This window comes from Pteropus alecto, unplaced genomic scaffold, assembly GCF_000325575.1.
Source record: "Pteropus alecto unplaced genomic scaffold, ASM32557v1 scaffold69, whole genome shotgun sequence".
Lineage (NCBI taxonomy): Eukaryota > Metazoa > Chordata > Mammalia > Chiroptera > Pteropodidae > Pteropus > Pteropus alecto.
In genome coordinates this window covers 5,085,729-5,090,978 of record NW_006494610.1, presented here as the reverse complement: position 1 = coordinate 5,090,978, position 5,250 = coordinate 5,085,729, and the positions used below count along the sequence as shown (strand labels likewise).

The 5,250-nt window shown below is 30.4% G+C and overlaps 1 pseudogene; it reads left to right on the top strand.

Annotated features, from left to right (window-relative positions):
• The first annotated feature begins 809 nt into the window (after nt 1–809).
• On the top strand, nt 810–928 carry LOC112474070 (annotated as a pseudogene).
• Nucleotides 929–5,250: the final 4,322 nt, after the last annotated feature.

The window sequence follows — 5,250 nt, the reverse complement described above, 5'->3', positions numbered from 1 at the left end:
GAACCAAAAATACTTAGTTAAATGTTGACAAAGTGCTTAGTTTTATCTACAACTTCAGTAACAGCTAGACTTAACTCCATATAAATTTTATTGTTTTAAAAGTTAAAATTTATTTCTCTAGACACAAAATTACAACCTTATTTAAAACTCAATAATAAAAACTTTCTGAAGATATCATAATTTATTTATAAAAGACATAGATGACATCAGGGAAATAAGGAATCTAACTATCTCATGGTGGTCCTATTTTTATTTAATTGTTCTCCATAGTAATAAGGCATGTTCTCCAATTTGCATTTATCATAGATCTCAGACAGCAGGATGTAGAGAAGTTTCAGAAAGGAGAATAAAGGCTTTTATTATTTGTTTGGTTTCAGAGATTCCAAAAGGAGGTTCTTCATAAGAAAGGAAAGTGGGATGGTATTTCTTAGTGTCTAAAAATCCTGTCAATATTTTCTTTAATTTTATGGCTCCTTTTGCTTTCTCACTAGAAAGATTCCCAGGCAAGCAGTATGATGTGAATATAATAACCTTTTCTCTTTTTGGCTGAGTAAGTTTCTCAAAATAAATATTACCCATCCTATATATTTTTTCCTAAATGTTTTTCTCTTGAGCTATATCATGAATTCTCTGAGAATGCCAAATGCTAAGACATTACCACCTTAATTAGGAAAAATAAAGTCAAAAGCAATTCTACTTCAGATAATTTGCTAAAAGTTTTCTCCTCTTTTCAATAACCGTATCTCTCATACTTTTACCCATAAGGCAAAATTTATTTCCAAAAACATCGTCTTAAAAATTCATCATTCATCTACGGCCATACCACCCTGAACAAGCTCAATCCCGTCTGATCTCGGAAGCTAAGAAGGGTCGGGCCTGGTTAGTACTTGGATGAGAGACCACCTATAAAAACCAGGTGCTGTAGGCGTGGAAAAAAAAAATTCATCATTCGCAAGAATAATGAGTACTTACTACATACCTACCATGATGCTGCATGCAATTAGGAATAAAAATGAGATGATTCAGAGCACATACATATAGACAGACTGTTTGAGCGGAGTGATTAAGGGTGCCTGAAATATAAGCTCTAAAGTCAATATTGATTTTATTATTACAATTATTTCAAAATGGTTAGAGATAAAAAGTAACAAAAATAGAATATATAAATAATCTAATTCAGTTCTAAAATATATACTCATGCTATCTATTAAAATACAGCGAAATATGTCAGACAGAAAAAGTTGAAAATCACATGATATCACTTATATGTAGGATATAAACCTAAAAGCAACAAATGAATGGGACAAACAAACAAAGACTCATGGACATGGACAATAGACTAGTGGTTACCAGAGGGGAGGCAGGAAGCGGGAAGGTAGAGTAAAAGAGGTCAAATATGTGGTGACAGAAAGAAATCTAACTAGGGGCGGTGAACACACAACGTAAATATATATATGCTTTACTGTTAAAATGTACAGCTGAAACATTGGATTTCATTAACCAATGTCACCATAAAAAAATAAATATTTTTTCTAAAAAAAGAAAAAATATATAATGCAAGACATAAGTAATTCAGAAAAATTTTTGTAGCCACATAAGAAAAGAAAAAAGTAACAAATTAAACAAATATTTATAACATGATTTCATTAACCAATGTCACCATAAAAAAATAAACATTTTTTCTAAAAAAAGAAAAAATATATAATGCGAGACATAAGTAATTCAGAAAAAATTTTGTAGCCACATAAGAAAAGAAAAATGTAACAAATTAAACAAATATTTATAACATTTTATTTAATCGAATATATTAAAATATCATTTTAACAGATAATAGAAAAAGTATTAATCTGATACTTTGTTTTTTTCATACTAAGCTTTCAAAATTAGCTGTGCCTTTTACTTTCAGTATTTCTCTATTTGAATGCTAAATTTTCATTAGAAATAGTCTGTATTCAAATTTAATAATATTTACAATGAAAAAGGAGATTGAATGGACCATTGTTGCTTCAATCAATTTAAAAGTTTTCTAATAACTGAATCTAGTATCATGTTTTACATATAATTTTAAATTAATTAAAATAAAATGTGAACTAAAACTAGCTTTGAAACTTAGGTAACATGTGGACATCTGCACCCATCATTCTTGTCTTCAGAGGTAGAAAACATATTTTAATGTGAGATAGAGAAGAGGAAAGGATTCTCAGTGTAGAGATATATTTTTGTGTTAGACTTCACATGACAGAAAAGGTAACAATTTACACAACCACAAGAATTTCTGTGAGGATCTTTAGCAAGGTTTCCACGCATTTATACAATTTTTTAAAAAGAACTAGCCTGCATTATTCAACACTTTAAGTCAGTCTAGAGCCCAAAATTAAAGCTGCATTTATTTTTATCTGCCCTGTGCACTTCACTAATACTTTGAAACATTTGATTAACTTAAAGCAGATATTAATATCTCACCAGATTTGTTTAAGATTTATCATGGATTCCTATTTTAATGTCAATCATTTGATTAACATTTCAGAGATGGGAGAAACTGTCATTAGAAATCAACCTGGTTTTGGTGGCCACTGAATTTACCTAAGGAGAACAAATAAATTTTGGAGGAAAATCCTGGAACAGCTGGATAAAATACCCAGTCCTAGCTTGGCTTTATTAGTGTTTAGTTTGGTTTAATTTATTTGTTTATAAAGCCAAGATGAAAAATATAATCCTCAAAACCTCATCAGGAGTGTTTCAAGGCTCTGAATTGTTGAATATAAATGACAGCATCACACCAATCTATCTCCCAAATTTTTAACCTTCCTGGAATGGTTCCATTTCAGTATAAAAATTATGAGGATAGAGACTTTTATTTTTTATACCTTATTTTACTCCCCAGTGTGGCATACCACTTGGTACATAAGACATGTTCAATATCTTATATAAGATGAAATAAATAATGAATGAATGAAGCTAAATATAATTGTAAAATGTGGACACAGATGTGATGGTCTGAACAACACAGAGTTGCCTTTAAGGTTTTATTGTTTTGGGAGGGTAGTGACAAAAGCTCAACTCTTAAATTGAACCATAATATAATCAGAATATACTGACATATTTTTATTTTATTGTTTATTTTTAGTTCTAAAGATATTTAAGAACTGAATGACAGCTTAAGAAACCAGGCATTTCAAAAGCTGCCTGGTTAGAAATCTGGGATACTGAAAATACAAGTCATAGGAAAGAACTCTCATAAAAGGAACAAGAAATTATCAGGAGAACACTTTCTCACTGAACGAGATGATAGAATATGTTTAATAACAAAAAGCAGAAAAATCCGGTAAGGAGAATACTTATATTCCCCAATATAAATATGTTTTTATTGGGGAAAAATTATAATGTATTTGCAAAAAGAAGTTATTTTTGATGACATGAATACAAAACTTTGAGAGATTTAAAACATATATAAAGAAAAACCATTTGGCATAAATGGATAATTTAATCTACCTTATATTTTTATAGTACTTTATAGTTTCATTATAAATATATGTATACACACAATCACATTTGATATATCGTACTATTTTTAAATCCTTTACTTAATTCTACATTTAAGATAGCATGTAATTCTATTGGTAAAAAGAAATTAGTTATATTAAAAAAAAAAAAACTAGCATATTGGCAGTTATCATAGATAAAAGAAATGGAATAGGACACAAGAATGAATTTTCTGATATGTTTACAAATATATATTTATGAAGAAATACCTAGCAAAATTTCCAGATACTTCTGATAACATGGCAGCCAACATTTGAAGCAGGCTACAAAATGAAGTTGCAAATCTGTGTGGGTGCTCAGAGAAGATGCAAATTTATAAGGACAATTCAAGGAAAGAGCCTCAGGTATAGAATGTCTAAATGAAGATACTTTGGTATAGCAATTAGGATGAAACGAGTGTACCAGGAAAATGCTGTTCATTCCTCCAGGGAAGGGTTGAAGATGCTGCAAACCACAATATTAACATTTCCTCACAGTTTTAGTCACAGGGATAGAATTTCTGTGCATCTTTCTAATTATCCTTATCTTTAACTATCTATAAATACACTTATATCTATAGACCTGCTATTAGCTACCTAGCGAGAAAACAATTCAATACCAGTCATGAAAACTATCATGCCGCAAACAACTTAGAGGCAAAATCTGGAAACACACGTATACATATATATGTACGTATACACGTAGGTACACATACTTGTTTCTGACATTTAGGTGAGAGGATCTCATGAAATAAATCAACTTATTTTTTCTAGTACCTTATTACTTATACATATTTATCTTTTAATGTTTCCCTTGAGTAGATATTGCAAAGCACAATATCAGATAATTTATTGCTTTCTGCTCTTGTAGTTGGATATGAAATAACCAGAATAAATCCTGTTCCTGTAGCACAGGTGAAGTGCCCATTGTATTACCTCCCAACAGCCTTCGTTCATATGACTAACCCTCTGCTATGTCTCCCTATAGAGTTTTAGGAGTCTTTCAGCTAAAAGAATTCACAGGGTTCCAGACAAACCAGCCTGCCCAGCACTGGTTCTGAGTTTCATTCCTTCAAACACCTACCATCTAGTAGATGATAAATATAAAAATTAAACAAATCGTCCCTGCTACTAATGCCAGCTAATTTGTTACCACAGACAGAGATTATAATGACAATTTAAAGATATGGGAAGTTTATCAACAAAGTCAGCAGTAAAAAAATTTAAGATTAAAAATGAACAGGTGGGAAAAATGAATCGAAATTAAAAATCAAAATCATAAGAATGTCAGTGACAGGAACTAGGTATCATCATTAATAATCATTAGCTCTGCCTGAGACATGTAAGAAGAGCTCTACACTATCATGTTTTCTTTTTCTTTTCACTTAAATATTGATTTATATCCTTGACAATTCACTTTATACATAACTTGCTTTAGTTTTCCGTTCTGACTGAGCTTTCGCTTGGGGACACTGATAACTCTCACAGTTTATTGTGCAAAAAACATATATACATCTAGTTTAAAAATTCTCATATTTAATTTTTTCTAATAATCTAGATAAGGTCCACTGAGTTCCTCAGCTGAAAGTAAAGATACATTTCTATAAGACATGGTTATTTTTTGTTTTTTGTTTTTTGTTTTTTAATAATGTTTATACAGTTAACTGGGTTACTGAAATGCAAAAATGAGGTACTGGAAAATTGGTTCAAATCCCCCGACTTAGAACAC